The sequence below is a fragment of the Coturnix japonica genome, chromosome 3 (genome assembly GCF_054131305.1).
Source record: "Coturnix japonica strain WE chromosome 3, WE-NBRP24, whole genome shotgun sequence".
NCBI lineage: Eukaryota > Metazoa > Chordata > Aves > Galliformes > Phasianidae > Coturnix > Coturnix japonica.
The window spans coordinates 95119173-95140867 of record NC_140665.1 but is presented as its reverse complement, the minus strand read 5'-3'; the positions used below and the strand labels follow the sequence as shown (position 1 = coordinate 95140867).

Genomic DNA, 21695 nt, shown 5'->3' with positions numbered 1-21695 from the left:
GTTTACTGCCCATGATTCACAGTCTAGGGGTCTAGGATTATTGTCTACTGGGAATTACATTTTAGTGGTACAACAGTGTGCTGGAGATGTCTTAATGGCTGTTCAACTGAGATTGTTATAATGCCCACATTGTTGTTCTAGCCAGCACACAGCCCAATTGCTTTTTAAGTTATGGCATCAGCAAGCTCCAGGTCATCTGCACTTAAATCACATGTACATATCTGAAATGTTGATGTGGTAACTGGTAGCAATGTATACGATACTTTTAACCTCCAATTTGGTGGGCGCTTGAGATCAGATTATATGAAGTGTGCATGTATGCTTCAACATTTAGGGCTACAGCAAGCTTTACTGATTTTAAATGTCGTCGTAAATTTTTCCTCAAAGAGCTTACCTCAGCTTATGTGCAGCTTTCCCATTGACAGGCTGTAGGACAGAGAGTGCAAATGGGTTGCGTTATACCCTAGGTACACTTCCCTGCACTCCTCTGCTCAGACATTTATTGAACAAACCCCATAGGTAGAGGGTATGGCCATCCCTCATTACATCTCACCATCTTTTAAATGGCTGCCCCACAAATAGAGGTAGACACGTGCATAGCCACATGTATGTGCTGCATCAGAGGAAAATAAGAAGACAGTAGAAATTTCAAATTTTATTTTCCTTCATATCCTGCTGGTTCTCTCTTCCACCATGACATGCTCTAAGCCAAGTTCTTCAGCTGAGGTCTCCTTTAGTCAGTTGGAGAAAAATAAACTTGTATTTATTTGAAATCACATCTATGGAACTTAGATGAGGCCTTTAACTAGATTATTTCTTTTCAAGATCACAGCTACCAGGACAGAATCATATTTATTTATTTATTTATTTACCAGTTAAGTTGTATGGACATTGTCTCACCCAAATAGATGTAGGGAGAAAGTAAGGAATTTATGAGGGGCTTGGAGAAAATGAAGTTTCTTGGCAGAACTTAAGATCGATTGGAAACACTGGATATTTCCCTCAGAAAAAGCCAAGCAAGCCCTCCCAAACACAACAGCAACGTGAACAACCCCCACCATGAATTTTCTACTGAAAAGAAGCATGAGAAAACTTCATCTAATCATTTTTCTTTCTGTTTCAAGTATTTTTTTTTCCAAGTCTTTTGCTACCAAAAAAAAAAAAAAAAAAAAAAAAAAAAGCAAAAAAGTATCACTAACTCCCTCTCTCAAAAGCAAAATATTTAAACTGATCCCATTTGTAATGTGTCAAGATCTTCATTGAAGAAATGATTTGAGTGCTTTGAGGCATCTGATCTCACCTAGCGCTATATAAACAGGGCTCTTCCTCATTACGTAAATTTGTGTCCAAATACTGTTACTGCAAACATTACCTATTCCAGCTAGCATACCACCACTGAAATCATGCACTGCTCAAACAGCTTTCCCTTTTATCAAAAACACAGAACTGGAATTTTTAACAGATGGTATTTTCACTGCTTTGAAACTTTTATGGAGAATGAGCTAAACACATTGACTTGGGTGGGGGAGAGGTGGTGCAGGGAAACAAAGAGGAAGAGGGGAAGGCAGGAAGGAGGGGAGATTATCCTAAGTGCTCGATGTGGACATTTTTCCCCCCAGAAAAAATAAGAATTCTTCCCTACATTTCAATAAGATCAGAGTAAGAGTAATGCTGAGTGCTTTGGAAAAAAAATCACACTCCCCAGTGTTATTAATATGAGTCATAATTAGAGATGGAACTTTTGATCCAAACCCCAATTAACTTCAGGGAAATTTGGATCATAACTTTATGGCTTAAATTTATTTGCACGCTGGGCCAAGACAGAACTCCTGACCCAAGGCTGTCCAATTCTTCCCCCACTAACAAATCCTTTGGGGAATTAGAGATGCATATCTGGTTCAAGATCTGACATTTGTGGTTTGGAGCATGTTTGACAATATATCTTACGCATAAAGAGCACTTTCCACCTCAAAATGCATGAGCTAGCTAACTCTTAGGAAGAACCTCGTAAAAACAAATTATACACTTTCTTCAGTGTATTTGCAAATAGAACAAAAATGCTTACAGGTTATCAGTGTTCTCAAAATCTTCTGTCTTTGATTCATAAAATTCTGCCCAGAACATAAGGTGTTTTTTCCAGATCAGGCAGTGATACTGAGGGTTTGATGCTTTCCTCCATGCTTAATAGCAGAACAGAATAATAGAAGAACAGAATAATAGAAGTGTTTGAGTTGGAAGGTATCTCTATAGATCACTTAGTCCAGCTTCCCTGCAAGGGACATCTACAGCTTGATCAGGTTCCTCAGATCCCTGTCCAGCCTGACCTTGGATGTCTGTAGGGATGAAGCATCCACCACTCCACTGGGCAACTTGTGCCAGTTTTCCTTATATCCAGTCTAAATCTCCTGTCTTTTAGTTTGAAAATATTTCTCCTTGTCCTGTCACCACAGATCTCAATAAAGTGTCTATCCCCTTCTTTCTTACAGGCCCCCTTTGGATACTGGAAGGCCACTCTCAGATTTCCCCGGAGCCTTCTCTTACCCAGGCTGAACAGCCCTGGCTCTCAGCCTGTATTCGTGATTCTGATTTCAGCTTGATTACTCGTTAAGCAAGTCATTAAACAGCCTGAGGATGTCTGTGTGAACTGGACCTTAGTCTCACAGATGGACCAAGGAAATGTACCTGATGTTCCAAGATGTATGTAAGTAAGACAGTGTGCTTTTTCATTTCAGTAGAATCTGAGAGAGATTTCCAGGGAGGTTTATAAGGTGGCTCGTATAGTCATATATTTAAAGTTTTATTCTAAGATCAGTAAAATGAACTTTAACACTGCAAAGACTCTGGAATGTATTAGAAAACATTTTTATTTTTTTTTCCCAGAAGGCAAATTAGCTAAAACAAACAGAAGTCATGACATTAGACATAACTGAATGCTACCCAATTTTATGTAGTTCTAGGTCAGACAGACTATAATCTCGTACATCTAGTTTCCCACCCTTTCTAGCAGTTCTGTTCAAAATTACCACAAAAAAACTGTCTTTTTTTTCTTTCTTTCTTTTTTTTTTTTTTTTTTTTTTTTTAATGAATGGTATTTTACTGAAAATTTTTAACTTGCTTGCTTGAATTGCAAACACTATGAGCAATTGTGTAAGAGATTTTTTTCCCACCTATTCTGTCAGTGAATGATTCATTAATGCTAACATTTAGGAGGCAGCAGCATGCATTGAATAAACCACATATATGAATGATCTAAACAATGGGGTAAAATGTGGCCCCAGTTAAGTTTGCAGATGACATGAAACTAGGAGGAGAAGCTGACTCATTTGAAGGCTGTGCAGCCATCCAGAGGACTTTGACATACAGGTGAAACTGGCTGTCAAGAATCTCATGAAGTTCATCAAGAACAAAATCCTGCACACAGGAAGGAGCAAACCCATGCACTGTGATGTCATAGAATCACAGAATTGAAGAATTGCAGAAGGGACTTCAAGAGATCATCAAGTTCAACCTCCCTGAAGAAGGTACGCTGTAATAAATCTCACAGATGGCCATCCACATGGGTCTTGAATATCTCCAGAGGAGACTCCATAGCCTTTCTGAGCAACCTGTTCCAGTGCTCTGTCACCCTTACTGTAAAGAAGTTTTTCCATGTGTGTGTTTGGAACTTCTTACGTTCAAGTTTTATGCCATTGCTTCTTGTCCTATCACTGCACACCACTGAGAAGAGCCTGGCCTCATTCGTTTGCCTCCTACTTCAGATATTGATAAAAATTAATTAGATCCCACCTCAATCTTCTTTCCTCCAGGCTGAACAGACACAGTTTACTCAGCCTTTCACACTGGAAAGCAGCTCAGCAGAAAAAGACTTGAGGATCCTGGTGGAAGACACGTTGAACAGTTAATAGCAATGTGCTCTGGTCATTTAGGCGGCCAGTGGTACTCTTCACAGCACTAGGCAAAAAAGTATTGCCAATAGGTCAAGAGAGGGGATCTTTCCCCTCTACTCAGCTCTGGTGAGGCCAGACCTGGAGTCTGTGTCCAGTTCTGGACCCACTATGGTGGTAGGGCCATGGTGATGGCTGTTCTTCCCATCTTTAATTCCTCCTTCTCTTACTTGCACTGCCATTTCAGATAGAGATTTTTTTGTTGTTGTTAAAATCCATTATCTTCTAAATGTAAAATAAATCTGTTGATTTGATCCCTTAGTTGATAGAATCAGAGAATCTGAGAATGGTTTAGGTTGGAAGGGATCTTAAAGATCATCTAGTTGCAACTCCCCTGCCGTAGGCTAGTTGCCACTCAGCATATCAAGCTGCCCAGGGCCTCATCCAGCCTGCCCTTGGATACCTTCATGGATGGGGTATTCACAACTTCTCTGGGCAGCCTGTGCCACTACCTCAACATTCTCTGAGTAAGGAATTACCTCCTAACATCTAATCTAAATCTCCCTTCTTTTAGTTTAATGTCTTATCACTATTAGATCATGTAAAAAGCTGGTCTCCATCTTATTTATAGACCTCCTTTAAATACTGAAATGCCACAGTTTGGCTCTGCTTCAGGACAGTGAGATAAAATAAGCAGAGCAGCATAGGTACAGGGTTGTGCTGAAGCAGCCCTGTGTAATCCAGCGAGGAGCTAGCTCACCACCTAGGCAATTAGCTCAAGACTGCCTGAACTGACAGATGTGGGGAACCTCTCATCTGCCTGGAACCACATCTCCACCAGTAACAATCAAGAATCTAAAAATTAATATTCATGTCCTACTTTTCTAAGGAGTGGCAAAAGTTTCTGAATGAAGTGTCCAAAATGTGTAAGTAAGTGTCTTCTTACTTCCACATCTCAGCTAGCTCCAAGGCTACACGCAGTAGCCTCTTATCTCTCTGTTAAATATCTAGTCTAGGTTACAGTGCAAGAAGTTTTGGTTAGTGGCTCTCCAAACCTCTCCACAGTCCTTAGTCTGTACCTGGCTTACTGCACCTAGACAAGACAAAAAGGCTTCCATTAGATTTGCATTTAATTTGGGAATCTAGTCAGATGAATAGCAAAATAAATGATTGCTTTTATTACAAGGCATTGATTTTTACTACCTTCTGGGAAACAGTACAGCATTGCAACAGTATCAAAGATGTTCATGATTGTCTGTATATATATAGGTGTATATATATACATGTATATATATATGAATGTAAGTGAAACATTCCAGATTGACAGCATTGTAACAGAAAAAAAAAAAAAATTGGCCCCATATACAGCATAGGATTTTTCCTTTTCTTTGTTCACAAAATACATTTTACCATGGGTGATAGAATTTTTGCATCATGAATATTTTATACCAGACTTTAGCCAAAACCATGATATATCCCAGAAATTAACTTAGGGATATCTGGTTCTCATTATTCTCTGATGTTCATTGATTTATTTGCTTTCTCAAACAAAGAGTTTTAGTCCCAAAACTTGGTATCTACTCAGCTTATTCTTAACCCTTCCATGGAGGAGGAGAGAATAATTTATTCATTGGGAAAGTGTTGAATCACTCATTTTTCGTGTTATTGGAATAACTTCTACTACTTGCATCAGCATAAATCAAAATATTTTCCATCCATGTAAGTAGAATTTGTGCCATCTTGTCTACTCTAAAATTTGCATTTGAAAGACTTAACAAAAGGAGAAAAGTATTCATCTGAAATAGAATTTTACATATTCCTCAGATGTCTAAATCCTAATCTGCAATTCAGCTTCTCCCCTCCTCCCATTTCCATCTCCACCCAACAACTGAGTAATTGTGAAAGCATCTGAACTCATCAGGCACACCACATTTGGACCTGGATGTTCCCTAAGCACCTGCAGTTCTGCACTGTGTGCATGCCCAGATCTACCCAGGCCTTAATGTGATCCAGAAACTCAGCTGCGTGATACCAAAGTCCCTCAAAGGGCTTAATCCCATAAATATGTCTGAAGCCCAGTTCATGCACTCTAGCAGGATGAAGCCTATCACAAGCTGTAATCATATTTGTTATCTTTTACAACAGATTTTATTGTTGATGTTCTTGTTTTGTTTTGTGTTTAAATAGAAAGAAGCATTCTCTGGCTTTTAAAAATAGTCCTGGATTTACCCAGGAGGTTCTTAAACCCAGATGTACTTCCTAAAGCCCCAGCTCCTCACATATGATGGTGTCTTACAGTGCTTACTGCTCTGTTTGAAGCTGTACCATAAAGAGAACAATGTTCCTGAGCTGAACAAGTAGTAGCTGATTTCCCTGGTTTACTGACATAATTAATGTACATGGTAATGTACATTTATTCATGTACATGGTAAAAATTGCAAAACCAGACAAACAACAACAACAAAACACAAAGATTTGGAATTGTTTTGTTCTAATTTCCCTACCATTTCCACTTGTTGTGTAATAGTGCAGGCTAAATAGGAGACAAAGAAAAATACTGAATAATTCAACTGTGAAGAATATTATTTTTTCCTTTAATCCAAAAAGGGTCCTACTCTCCATATTACTATTGACTTGCCTCTCTTTGTATAGGAATAAATTTGGGACATTCAGATTCTAGTACCTTTCTGGCTACTGGAGGCAGATGGAGAGAAGCAGCTTCCCTACTATGTGATCCAGAAATTTAAACTGTAAGAAGCAGAGGAAGTTTGTATAGCGTCATGAATCCAGAAACAGCACGCTGGTGATTATGGCTGGAGCAGGAGATGCAGTTTCCTTGCAGTGATTTGTTCAACCCTTCTGGTAGGGTTCACAGCAATTACTAACATAATGCAGCAAAGAGCTGCCTTTTGAAATGCTGAGCATGCACAGGTTCACCCAACTTCCCTAAAAATAAACAAGAAAGAAGGCCATAAAGTCATAGGATCTGGTTTTCTTTAGGTTGAGCAGTCTTGAGCCCTGTAAATTCAATAAAAATCTTTTTTAAAAAAATATCTTAATAATAATAATAAAAAAAAACAACACACAAAAACCCACTGAATTGGAATTTTGCAGGGTTGTATCTAACCCAGAGGACTGGCATTAAAACTCCAGACTTCTCACATCATGGCTATTATTTTAAATCAAATAAAGAAGTACACTGACAGAACATATTGCTTCATAAGCACTCAGTAGCTTGTGTGAAACTAGAGAGCTACGCCAAGCAATGATGAACATTAATTCTGGTAGTTAACAGCACTTAGGCATGTCAATGGTGTGTTTCAGCTCCCAAACATGACTGCACATTTCATCACTGGACCATTAATGTCTTCCTTTTGCACCTTGTCCTGAATAAACAGATCCTTGCTATAAGAAAGCCCTAAAGTAGGTCCAGTTGTGGTCACATGTGATCTCCTCTGTCTGCAGGTGACTGACAAAGAGCAGATAAACTGAGCTTTGGTCCATCTGTCCCCACATCCGTAGGCAGACCTCTTACATTTCAGCTTTCTCCAGCCTTATGCTTTTTGCCATACAACTCCTCTTTTTAGTAAGTTGCAGTATGAATAATACTAATATCAAAGAGAAGGCTATGTTGTGCATTTTTACAACCATGTTATTTTCCATATAAAATGTTTCACAAAATCCACCTGAGAATAAAAACAAGACAATGCATTAGACTGCATTATTATATCAAAATACAGTACCTGTTCTATGTTTAGAATTTGCAATTTTCAGGAAACACAAAACTGGGAAGAAGTGCCATGCTGCCATCCAGTATGATGGGAACAGACTGGAGAAACGGGCTCATAGGAACCTCATGATGTTCAGAAAGAAACGCATAGTCCTGCACCCAGAGAAGAAAATCCTCAGGTACCAGAAAATGCTGGAGACACTCAGTTGGAAAGAACCTTGGCTGAAAAGAATCTAGAGATTCCTGGTGGACATAACCCAGTCACCCGTCCTTGCCATTAAAACAGGTCAGTGGTATCCTGAGCTGCAAAGTAATGTCAACAGGTTGAGGGAGGTGATCCTTCCCCTCTGCTTAGTATTGATGCTGCACTTGTAGTCTTGTATTCAGTTCTGCCCCCCCCCAATAAAGGAGAGAACTGGGCTTACTGGAGAGTCTGTGTAGGACCATGGTAATGACTAGATTACTGGAGCATTTGTTATACATGGAGAGGCATGAGGTTTAATCTGAACACCAGCAGCACTTCTGGGCTGTGTGGGTGATTCAACACTGGCACAAGCTGCCCCAAGGACTGTGGGGTCTCCCTGGAGTTTTCCAGCAGCCACCTGAACATAGTGCTGGGTGCCCTGCTCTGGTTGTCCCTGCTGGAGCAGGGACTGGGCCAGATAACCTCTAAAAGTCCCTTCCATCTACAACCATTCTGAGATTCTGGGATTCTTCCCTGTTGTATAATTCATCCTGCTCGTGTCTGTTTATTTTATATACAAAACAACCATGAGTTTTTTTTTGGCTTTTAGTGATAGCATCTGGTCAAGAATTGTCTTTAGCCACACTATCTCTAGAAGTTTTTCACAAACAAATTAGCTAGAAAAGACTTTTGAGAGGGGAGACTCACTATTTAAAATTGATTAGCTATACCTCTCTTTCCCATGTTACATTACTCCAAGCCAACATGAATGAGCTGTAGCTCAGGGAATTAATAGATGGAGGCAGATAAATTGGCTTGACTTTAAGAGCAAAATATTCTGATGAGCATTTGGTATTATAGTGAATAGATTAGTTAGTGTGTCATTATTTGTAGATCATCTTTCATGCGAAACATTTGAACTACTTTGTCTTACTGAAAAAATCCTGACTATGCATCTTCTGTTCTTTTCTTAATTGTTAAAAAAGTTAATAGCTGAAACATTAGTCATTCCACTTGTTTGCAAAAAACGTTTACATAAATCTGAAGAAATTAGTTTTTTGAAACCAACAGAGACACAGCTCCTCAAAATTAATTGAATTGCTCAGTTTTGGACTGAGAAAAATTTGTTGTGAAATTTATTATGTTTGAGATGGAGTTCTCCCAAATCATAGAAAGAAAGAGGCACCAGCTTTCTTCCATGCAAAGCTGAAAATTCCCTCTATTATGTGCTGCTGAGTGAGCAAATTAATAGCAATTCCTGTATGTTGTTAGCTACCTGCTTCTTGCTGAAATGGCTTGTGTTACCAATATCTTTTAAAATTCCTCAAAAGAAGGCTTTACTGGTAACACAAAGAGCCATAGTATTAGTGTTATACTTGTAGGCTGCCTGCCAAACTCTTAAAAGGCCATTGGATACCTAACACAATGAACATGAGGGATTATTAAAAATAAACTCACATCTTAGTACTTAAACATTTTTTTTTTCTCTCTTTTACTTAAGAAGTGATCACTACGGCATATTTTGAGGGAAAAATACATAAGCAAGGGCAGCAGAACTAGTTGATATTTTATGTGAAAAAATCCATTACGAATGCTCTTTGGCTGTCTGTTTGTGCCCTTGAGTCTCACAAGTATAGTTGGCAAGAACAGAAAAACACTTATGGACTCAAAAACTGATATAGTACATTTCCTACCATTTGAAATCCTTTAATGTGTCCCCAGCACCCCATGTAATTTAAAGAGAAACATCAGAAAGCTTGGATGCTTTTCTGATCTTTGTTCAAATAATTCCAAACACTTTGGGTTGTAAAAATGGATGGAAATTTTGTGAGGAAAACCTTTCTATTTTCATATCTTTTGCACGGAATTAGTATAGATTGCTGCTGAAATGAAAGCACATTGAACAATTGCAGAGGTTAATGATATCTTTCCAAATTCAGTAATGTGATGATCTGCATTTCAGTTGATTCTGAGGCAGTTCAAGTCATTCATTTTTTGGGACAATGGTAAGGCCTGGTTAACAGGCTTAACCAATTTATTTAATTTTGCTGAGATGTACTTTAGGGATTAATAAGGAACAGCAATTGATGCCTTGCCACATGCTCTCTGGGCTATGATTTCTCTGCTCTTCTTAGCTGTTTCATAGTCTTTCTCAAGCTCAGAAAACAATCATAAATCAGGCTAAATATTTATGTAGTTTTTTGGCATTTTTCTTGCATGAGTGAAAAAGACTACGGGTAAGCTAGTCATAAAAATTCCAAGGAAAAATATTTTATGGAAATCTGCCGATTTGTCAAAATGCTTTACAGAGTCTGTTTGATTCTGCTAATATTTCAGGGTACGTAAAGAGAATCTATCATTCTTATGACTACATGGCACTGAGAGAATGAACAGATGATAGTCCAGACTACATCACATGAACACAGCCATGAAATCCTCAGCGGAAGTGTTCCAGATTTTAACTGGTAAAATAAAAAGCAGAATTTGGTCTCACCCAAGATGTGAGTCCAACCCATCCAGAAAATAACTTCAGGTTGTGGTAAATAATGCCAACAAGGATAATCATTTAATTAATGCACTGGGTAAGATCACTGCCACTCAACATAAATGTCCAGTCTATGCAAGAAAGATCCACAGTCTAATAATGGAGACTGCTAACAGACTACAAAGGTAAATATTGGGCTAAAACATGGACAACAGTCAAAGTAGAAAATGGATGGTAAATTTTGGCTGTGGGAAAGAATGGGCACAATGTGTTGTGACTGAACTCTTCAAAGAAGTGTTTGTATATGCAACAAATCCATTCATCCAGGATCCAAAATACAATAGAGAATTCTCGTGCTTAATATGATAAATATAATTTTATTTTGGATAAAAATGAAACAGAATCTTCTGCTTCCTTAGTGTCCTAACTGATATTACAGAACAATTTAAGAAGACAAAACTTCATTTGACAGTGTACAGGTTCTTTAGATTAAAACCATTCCCCTTGTCCTATCGCTATCTGTGTAAAAAGTCAGCCTCCCTCCTGACTTTATGCTCCCTTTAAGTACTGGAAGGCTGCAGAGAGGCCTTCTTCTCTCCAGGCTAAGCAAGCCCACCTTCTTCAATCTTTCTTCATAAGTGAGAAGCTCCAGCCCCTTGTCTTCTTCATGGTCCTCCTCTGGATCTGCTCCAATGGCTTCACATCTTTCCTGTGCTGGAGGCCCCAGGACTGGACACAGTACTCCAGATGGAGCTTCACAAGGGCAGATTAGAGGAGAACAATTCCTTCCCTTTCCCTTCTGCTTGCCCCTCTTTTGATGCAGCCTGGCATACTGTTGGCCTTCTGGGCTGCAAGAGCACACTGCAGCTCAAGTGCATTTGGTCTTGTCAAGTTATTTTCTCATGGGCCCACTTTCAAGCCTCTTGAGGTTCCTTTGGATGGCATCCCTTCCTTCTTTTCATTCATCAACTTCATCACTCATCTCAGTGTCATCATTTAATTACTCAAATTGGTGCCAACAGAAAACTTGCTAAGGGTACACTCAGTCCCACTGTCTGCATCACTGAAAATCATGTTAAAGAGCATCGATTCCAAGACAGACACCTGGGGGACACCACTTGTCACTTGCCTTCCACTTGGATGTAGAGCTGTTAAGCTGACTTAAACGCTTTTGGAATGACTGATTCAAATACACAAGGGAAGTATATCTGACTTATGCTGCCCGAGTTGCATCTATAACTTTTAATATTCCGAAATCTCACCTTAAAAATCAGTGGATCTACTTTTCAGAAGACAGAGAGGCTTATTTTTTTATAGAGACTACAACCTTCAAAAGTTCTCTAATTGTCCATATGACTAGGAAGAAATTAATAAGGACTCCAAAGTATGACTCAAAATATTTATTATTAAATTATTATTAGCATAATATAATATAATTAACAGAAAGTATGTTATGTTTTGAACGTCTTGTTCTTAAAAACAGATATTAGGTTTCATATACTGTGAATTTTTATATTTTTGAAAGTTAAACGCTCTACGCAAAGTAAGACTTCAATTCCTGAGTCTTCATTGAGACTTTTATTTCTGCTTGTGAGTTACAGTTTTGCAGATAATGTTGACTTCATATCCTTTTATTGCAAGGATGCAATTATATACACATATGAGTAGTTATGCAAATGTTTGTATGTGTATATTTGTGTAGAGGTATATGCATGTATGAGAATGTATGAGAATATACACACATATATATATAGAGAGAGAGAATATAATAATACATATGTCTATCTATAAGTTTTCAAATAGATGTTTTCTTCCAGTCTGTTGATAACTTGAGCTAATGAATGGTTAGAATGTTGGCAAATTCAGACTGAGTTTGAATCCAATGCTCATAAAACTAAGCAAAATCCTGGAATTTCATCTAAAAATGGATATTTTGTGGCATGTCTCATTTATTGTTACATATGATTTATAAGGTCTGCTGAATAACAAAAGAAAACAAAAGAAAACAAAAGAAAACAAAACAAAACAAAACAAAAACCGCCACCACCAACACCAAAAAAAAACACCTGGAAAGCAGAATTAATGAAAATCAGATTCTATTTAAAGCTAGTGGCTTGGCAATATTGAAAAACTATGTGATTTCTGACTATAATGATCTTCATTTACTATTTTGTGACAGTTTCTTTTAATTACATTTAGTCAGAAGCAATTCCCATTTTTATGTGCTAACAATTTTTTCAATGTTACATTTTTTAAAATTATTTTTAAGTAGTGATATAATGTGTGGGAATGGAGTGAATACAGTTTCTCTCAGCAGTCCAAGCACTTTTTGTGCCCTGGCATTTAGCATTTTAAAGACTTGTTTGAGCAATACCATGTATAAGTATGCTCTCTATATTTAGTAAAGAAGCTTATTTGGAACCCCACTGTGCCCATGTGGTTTCTATATATAATTTTGTTGAATAAGGAGAGAAAAAGACAAAGCAACCCATAATATGCTCGGTATTGTACAGGACAAAAATGAAGCTGGTCTCTGCTGCCAACAGTTTACTGTTCAACATCTCAACTTGAACGTTACTTTGTTGGATGGATCCCCGCCTCCACATTGATCTCTAAATCAGCCAATGAACTCCTTCAAATCCATAGGTCTCTGCATATGTAGCTTATTATGGGGCCATGGCCCAAAAGACATACATAAGGAAGAACACAGAGAAGACAGGAAGGAATAAACATACATTTCAGATGTTATATTCCAAGACATCTCAAAGGTATGCACTCAGTTGAATGTCATTAACATAAGGCCATTTTGTCAGGAGACATACAAAGAAACATCATTAATCAAAGAGATGTTAGTAAGGTACTTTTCTACTCCTGTAAGGAGCATCTGTGTGTTCTGACTAGTACAATTTGCAAATAAATATGTTAACAAAAAGAATAAACTAAACTATTTGATGGCATCCTAAAAAGGAGTGAATTATGAATAAATTTGTAACTTTATTTTCAAATTATTTCCAAATGCAGTTGTATCTTACCTCAGATAAAATCAACAATTGTAAATATTTAGAATACACCTTCTATGTGAAGCATAAAATGAAATAAAAATTTTTAAATCATTTGCAGTTGCACTTTACATATTTTCCAAGTTACAGCCACATAAACAGCTCCAGCAACAGACAACAGGAAAAAAAAAAAAAAAAAAAAAAAAAAGAAGAAGAAAGAAAGAAAAGAAAAAAAGAAAAACAAGAAAAAGTAACACATGTATAAAATCAGTGGCTAAGAAACATAGCTTGAATAGGAAATATACTTCAGCTGAAATCTCAGTTTCTACACAGAAGAAAAGCAGCATCTTAGATTGAAATTCCACTTGCAGGGATTGTGGTACCAGGGACAGGACATGGAGGAAGCAGTTTATGTGAGAACTAACTCACAGTAGTATCCTCCTTTTATCCACATGCCTTTTCCCATATTTACCTATTTCCAAATCTTCCATCTGGAGAGGTTGTTGAAGGAAGCATGGCTAACCTGTCTGAACTCCGATCAGATATTATGGGCATTTTTTTAATTGCCTTTTCTGGGTTCTTCAGAAACTGACATTAGCTGTTACTGTTGGGAGTGCGGTTTGAAGTATATAATCAACTAATTATGACTTTTTATCAGTTATACATACAACACAGTCCTTTACCTACTTACATATGTACACAAGTAAGGTGGAGGAAATGTAAAGAGGGATAGAAAGACATTTAAAATTAGATTATTGCATTTCTCTGTAAGGGAAGTGATGCTTTTATCCAGCTTGCAATACCTTCAAATCAAGACCAAACACTCAAGTAAAAAATAAAGTATACTGTTAAAAAATCAAAATTTTTGTGTGTGAAATGTGAATGCTTATGTTTTATGGAAGTTTAAGTCAGATAATAGCAGGCACCTTTCTGCCCTTTTGCCTTTGACCTTCAGTTGTTGGTGCACATCAGTAGAGAGAGTCATTCCTTTACAAATCTGAAGTTTATTCCTAGTTACCTCCTTTGCTGTAATGCATATAAAGATTAAGTAACTGATATCCATAATTGCCAGTTCATTAGAAACATAAGTCTCAGGAAAAAAATACATATATAAATGTATAGAACAGAGTTCACAAAATAAGGATATAAACATTACTATTGAAATTTCCTTTTAAAAAACATTTTAATATCATAATAGATTTCCTCTTCTTTAGGCTGTCCTGTTTATGGTCCAGTGTTAGGTGAAACTGGAAAGTAAAACCCAAGGACAAATTAGAGTATCAACATTCCCAGGTTATGTTTTAATGTGCTGGCCTACAGAAATGCTACAGGTGACCTTCCCACAATAACACAACAAGTAACAAAAAAAAATAAAAAATCGTGTGGAGACTAACTGTGCTCTGGTGAAAAGGAAATGTATTTTGAGATTTTTCCCCTTCAGTGCATTTGTGCAGTTCATGGCACATTTCCATACATCAGGTAGTTTGCTTAGCATACATAACATTCAGAGTGGCACATCCTCAGGAATACATTTGCTCTTCTGTGCATGAAATGGAAAAAAAAAAAAAAAATTAAAAAAAGAAAAAGAAAGTAAAAAAGAAAAGAAAAAAGAAAAGAAAAAATTAAACATCATTTAGTGGTTGGAAGTTATTTCCAGTTTGCAACCACTGGAAGGGTTGCCTGGAGAAAACTTTTCCCTCTGTTATTGCAGGATAATAGTTTGTGGATGCTGAAAAGCAAACACAACTTGTGGTTTTCTTTCAAGTTACACTGCAGGGCTATCTCCCACTTAGCATTTTAGTATCATGTTGTTTGGGAAAGGTCACGTTTTTACTTTCAAGACACCATTTGTCTTTAGTTCCCTCCTCTAATCTGCAACTAGTTACCCAAGGGTTTTAGGCAAGAAGCCAAGTAACTGGTTACAAAAGCCATTCCAAGTGGCATTTTGCTAATGATGAAGATTTATACTGTGTTTAGTAAATGCAGGTAGCCTTCATCATTTGATCCTGTTGCCTTTACTGAAAGCTGATGAATCAGTCACAGTGTGGGCTGGGATATGACAGTCACTGGGGTCTGCAATTTCAGACCATACATTCCTGTTTAGGTGATAATAGTTAAATAGTCACCTAGAAGTTGATGTCACTGTTTTGGAATTTCTGAGCTGTTCAGACTATCTCCAGCTATGCAATCTGGAGTATATTCCTTCAGCTATGGCCAAACTGAATGTAAATTTTATTTATATTAAACAGCACGTGGTTTTCAGTATCTTTACTGGAAATACTGCACACCACTGAAAACAACATTCTCTTTGATGTAAAGGTTACAGAGAAAATTACTACTAAATCATAAAGTATTTTGTATGGCAATGAGGTTATCGTGTTTTCACGCTGCTGTAATGGATAGCACTTTGACACTCTATTTAAGCCCCTTCAGCTACTACATTTCTTAGTTTAGCTTCCAAACAAAAATCATTAAAATGATTTTGATGATGAATGAAAAAATCATCAGTCCCTACTTTTAATTGATTTTGCTGATGTACAACGCTTGTTTAATGTCCCTTTACCTTTTAATGTACTGTTTTCTCTCTGCCCCCAAAAATCAGAGAACGTTTCCACTGAGGAGCTGAGGAAACCCGCTGACTACTCATACCACTGTATAAAGTGTGAGAATTGTATTCTCATTTATCAAAACATTTTTGAAATAATTAAAGAAAATAAAATCTTGTTTCTTCTAATCAGTATTATCACTGGCTGGCAATCACAATTATCTAAAAATTCTTTTGTTCTCTTTGGCAAGACCATGTTCTTTGTTTATTTGTTTGTTTGTTTGTATGTTGTTTGTTTGTTTTTTAATGCCAATATAAACTACCTAGTAGCAGAGAAGAGCTCTATGGGGGATTAAATCAGACTATGAATCCTGTAGAAAAAAAGTTGATCATACTACAGGATCTTTCCATGTAAGGGATAGCAGCAATCCTAAACTGGTTGTTAAGAGCTCAGTAATGAAGCAAGAAGGTTGCTTAGTTCCATGAGCAATTGCAGATTACAGGTAGATTTCCAGAATAACAAGGTCTAAAGAGCTGAAATATCATGCATGCCACCATAAATGATTTTTTCCTAAAATAAATTATTTGATATTTTAAAATTACACTATATTTTAAAATACTTAAGTGTCATTAATACAATAATAACAAACTCTCAAGAATTACAAAGTATATTTTGAAACATTGTTTGATTCTTTTTTCAGGGGGGAGAGGATTGTTTTTGTTTTTATCTCTTTTAAATACATACAAGCAAATCAGCATGTTATCCCTACCTCTAAGGCAAATATTCCACTCCACAAACAACTTCACAGGATCTCTGTGTGACACCTTGGTTAACTGTGCAAGCCAGCTGTTTGAGAGACCTCCCAGGTACAAAACATCACGTCAGTGGTTAGTGTGCTGTAAAACTCCTGCTCTGTTACAGGAAAGAGATCTTTACCTTCTCAGCTGCAGAGGAATGAACTCTGCACCCTTCCAGCAGTAGAGGCCAACCACATACTAGTCTATATCAGCAAGAATGTGGCTAGTAGATCAAAGGAAATGATTATATCCTTTGATTGAAAATTCATGAGGCTACAGCTGGAACACTGTGTCCAGTTTGGGTCCTCCAAACAAAAAAGGCATTGACAAACGGAAGTAAGCACAATGGAGAGTCTCCAGGACAGTTAGGGCTCTGCAGCACTTGACATGTGAGGAAACGCTATGGGAGCTAGCTTACTTAATCTGAAGAAGGCGAGGTTCAAGAGGAAACTTACTTCTCTCCAAATGTTGGACAAATGTGGATATCTATCTTCTTTTTGTAGGTTGTTGCTGAAAGGAAAACAGACATTGTACACAGTGTTACAATATTTAGATTCTGGTTTCATAGAAAAAATTCAACTATGATGGTTAAATTTAGCAACATATTTCATAAATGTGTTATGGAATCTCCATTCTCGGAGATACACATAGCTTGTGAGGATGAGGTTAGGGAAAGCTGACCTGGTTTGAACTCTAGACATGCTTAAGTATGGGTTCCATTTTCCAAAGCTTATTCCAATCTGAATCATTCTGCATTCCTGTAGTTCAACAGGTTTATTTCCAGAGAGACACACTCTAAGGGATTAAACTTTGCTGATTCATGTTTCAGCTTCAAGTGATGGTTTGCAGCCCACTGATCATTCTTTTATGATCATTATCATGAAGTTGACTGAACACACAATGCTGCGGAAGATTCTAGAGCAGGTTCCCAATAAACTTTACTTTCATGTGAATTATCACCTGAGACATGAAAGAACTGAAAAAACATGGCAAGAGACCTGGATCATTACTAAATGACACTACTCAGGTTAGCTGGATATTAAGCAGCTGGAAACAGGGATATTATCTGACAGAGCTTCTAAGGCAAAGGTTCAGAATGAATATAAATTTATTCCTGGATTTGAAATAGTTCTCAGTTTCAGGAGCATCTGAGTGAGACTCTGGAGCTGGTCTCTCCTTGAAATGAAGGTCCTGACTAATGGATTGACAACATAAATCAAAACAGACTATGATTACTTCTGAAAAATCTGAGAAGAAAAGCATAGTCCAAGTCCTTAAACAAGAAGAGTAAAGACATGGGAAAAATAATAATAATAATAATAAATAATAAAATGTAATAATAATAAAAATTGAAGATCAACAAATATTTTAGGGATATAACTTTTCTTGGAATTTTAGGATGTTTAGCTAGAAGGAGTCCGTCATAGACTAGACTTTCTAAAAGTAGAAGCAGTGTCTAAGGAGCACCTGGAATAGACTGGGTATAAATAGAGAGATGAATTGAAAATAATTAGAAGAAAATAAATGTTGACAGTGAGGAGGAAGAGTGTCTTATCTTAGGAGGGAAAAAAGGAGAAAAGGACTAAAGAGACCACATGCAGCAGTTAAGAATCGTGAGGTGATGCAACCTCTTTAGTGATTCTGTCAATTCCACCTTGAGCACTTTGGACCTGTGATCACTAGCCCTCTCCCGAGGAATTCTTGAGTCTAAGAATATAAACGTAGGGTTTTGGAATAAGATGGAAGGAAAAAGTTTTTAATAGAATAGATGGATATAAATATTATTTTTTTAATAACTGCTCATGAGCTGATTAAGCTGATTATAGAAGAACAAAACTGAAGAGTGCGTGCAGTCTTCTCTGGCACAGGACACAGTTCATTCTTCAGAATCACCTGGATGTTGTCTCCTCTAAAACTTCACACTATTACTGTGGACAATGGTTTTTATCCCTCTTGAGATTTTAAGATTACTTATTACTGTCTTTTGCACTCAATATCTAATTGATTCATAGCACACTAGAGAATGTTTTGCAGTTTGCAGTGGGCATGAAGAAGAGGTAGCAGAAAGAAAAGCACTGATTTTTCTGTACTTTAATAAAATTAGAATTAAATTTTTTAGGCCTAATTTCAGGCACCTTCATGGGTTACCAACTTTTGAAGGCTATTTGCTCTGGATATCTTCTACAGACACCAAAGTGAGATGGACATCTCCAGAGAGTTTTATTCCATTTGAGTTCGTAGTTTTTATTTCTGAGTAAGCTTGTTTCTCTACTCCAACTGTGAAAAATGCAGAAACACAAGGCAAAAAAAGAGTAAGAAAAGTTTTCAGATAACACTTAATATTGTGTTTGTGAAAATTTCATGGAGTAATCAGAGCTAGTTTAAATATTCCATGCTGCCTTGTACCTGCAGGGAATTTAAAAAAAAAAAATAACAACAAACTCATGATCTATATCAGATTTATACTATGTTCTGTGTCTGGTGGGGGAACAGCAATTGCAATTCTTATAAAAGAGACAGTAAATATCTCCTACCCACTTCACAAAGAGATCAAGCACTCAGATTGTTCATTTCAAAACTGTAAGAGAAGCAGTGAATCAGAGAATTAATGCAAATTCTCAACAATGTCTAATATTATCAACTTACATAAAATTACAGTGGTTGTTGTAGTACTGCAAAACATGTTCTCACAAGAAAATCATAAATATCTTGGAAAGAAATACAGATTTCAATTCACCTTCCAAACAAAAAACGTTACTGAAGTAATTCGCTTCTTGTAATATTTAAATCCTGGACTACTCTACACCAGTTGCACAGAATGAAACATAGGTATCTATTTAGTACCATAATGGCTCAATGGGAGGTTGTGCCAAAGCATTCACTTACAATAAAAGTAGAGATGAAGCCAACTACTTTACAGTTGATGTAGGAAATGTGTCTGTATGCTGACACAAAGACATTGTGAACTAGGTTTGAAACCGTAGGCATATGTGATTGCATGCATACATTTTAGCATGCCTAATATAGCCACAAATATTTAACATACGCAAAAAAAACTCTTTTATGAAAACATACATCTTTAGTTATATACAGAAAAAAAAAAAACCAAAAAACTGCTACTTTCAGGGACCAAGAGTTAATTTCAGTTAAGTTTTCCCAAAAGCTAGCTGAAAAGTCATAGCACTATGTGAGACTCAGAAGGAAGAGGATGCTCTTGGAATATTCTGCTCTCTTGCTAAGCCTTTGTAGTAATGATTGTTTGAATGGAGAGTGTTCTTTTTCCTTGTCTGTCTCAATCACCTATTTTTGCTTACGTGCTTGTTACGAATCAGTACTTCATTGTGGAAGAGCTCTAGCTTTCTGTCTTTGAAGTAGCTACACATAGCTTAACATATAAGTAATATGGACAAAGAAATCCATAAAGTGTGATGTATAGCTCTCCTTGTCTGGCCCACTTTCTCCAGGCACCTCTTACTGTATACAAAGAGACTACACAAGCGAGGAATGCTCATCCAAAAGTATACAGGAGTTATTTGTTGGCTAACGCACACAGTGGCAGGAAGGCTGTTCTGCTTTTATTGGCCATTTGCATATGCATTATCAAGCCATATTCTGGTGTATACATTTTAACTTCAAAAAACCATTTCTGTACATTCATTACAAAAAAGGAAACTAAAAACTCTGTGTCAGCTTTGAAGCAAGTTAATTTGCTAAAATTCACCTTCTTGTATCATCTCCATGTCACAACAAAGCCTTTGAAACATACACCTTTCAAGCAGCCCATACTGCCATGAATATGACAGCGTTTTTGTAGCTGACTGATCTCTATTGCTATTTTTCCCAGTGTAGAATGGCAAAGCATCCAGTAACCTGATTGGCTGGCATGGATTTTGTTTGCTATAATAAAATAAAACAAGGGCTGTCAAGACTTATTGCTTCAAACGAAGAGCTGTGTACAGTATGGGTCCCCATAGCAGTCTGCATATGGAACCCTTTAAACATTCTTAAGAGACCCATTGGGGCTTCTAATTATTGTGAAACATCTTCTGGCAGAACCATTCCTACCCTTCCAAGAATGCGTTGTAAAAATAATTAGATGATGAGATTTAGATCGAAACCGCTAACTAGTGATTTAAGAGTTTTGCTCATACTATATAGAAAGCTAAGGAAATGAAACGTTGAAAACCCTTTCACATGAAAGGAAAACAATTCTTTGTGGTTCATATTTTAGGGGAAAGACAGAGAACAAACTTTTCTTTCTCCCACTCCTTTCCCCCTCCCCAACTTTAATACTTTGTTTCCTGTGGTTACATGAGAGGGTGGAGATGTTTCTTCATTTTCTAAACATTAAATCACTTGAGAATCTCTCCCTATTTCTGGGGAGCCCTGCTATTACAGAACGACTTGAGGAGCTTGCTTTAATCAAGCTTAAAAGCTACAAAGAATAGAATCACATTTTATGGCTTTAAAGGCTAAACCAACATGCAGTCAATTAGGTGACATCACTTCTCCAAAAAAAAAAAAAAAAAAAAAAAAAGAGAGAGAGAGAGCAGAACATCTTTGTTTAATCAAAACAAACAAACAAGATTAGAAGTTTAAGTGCTGTGATTTAGAAAAGATTCACATTTTGAATTAAATCCTGGTGGAGTACAGATGTGGCAGTGATAAAAACTAATCACGTGAAATCTTGATGGTCAAGTTAGCAGTTGGCTTAGTTTAAGTGTAAAGACAAGGGTTTTTTGTTTGTTTCTTATTATTATGCAAAAAAAAAAATCACAATATTTGCAGGTGTTGTGGATTTATTTGGTCCTCTCCCTCTTATGTAATTTTCTTAATTAAGTCTTCAAATTGAGCTTTTCACCACCTAGATCTATAAAATGATTAAAGAGAGCTGAGGGACTTATTTACATACTGAATTTTCTATTAGCTATTTGCCACAATGCAGGAGGGGACGCATCCTGCTAAGTGTTAGTGAAAATGGAATGCCATCGCTGAAGAGATTACAACATTTCCAAGTCAAAGAGTAGCATCACCAGGCTGCCATAACTGTCATTTAAGTTCACTATTTAA

General features: G+C 36.9%; 1 long non-coding RNA gene across 1 annotated transcript; it reads left to right on the top strand.

Annotated features, from left to right (window-relative positions):
• The first annotated feature begins 3067 nt into the window (after positions 1 to 3067).
• On the top strand, positions 3068 to 11248 carry LOC107312246 (uncharacterized). The gene is made up of 4 exons (XR_004306829.2): positions 3068 to 3521; positions 6537 to 6746; positions 7659 to 7900; positions 10136 to 11248. It is a non-coding gene; the product is annotated as an uncharacterized LOC107312246 (long non-coding RNA).
• The last annotated feature ends 10447 nt before the right edge of the window (positions 11249 to 21695 follow it).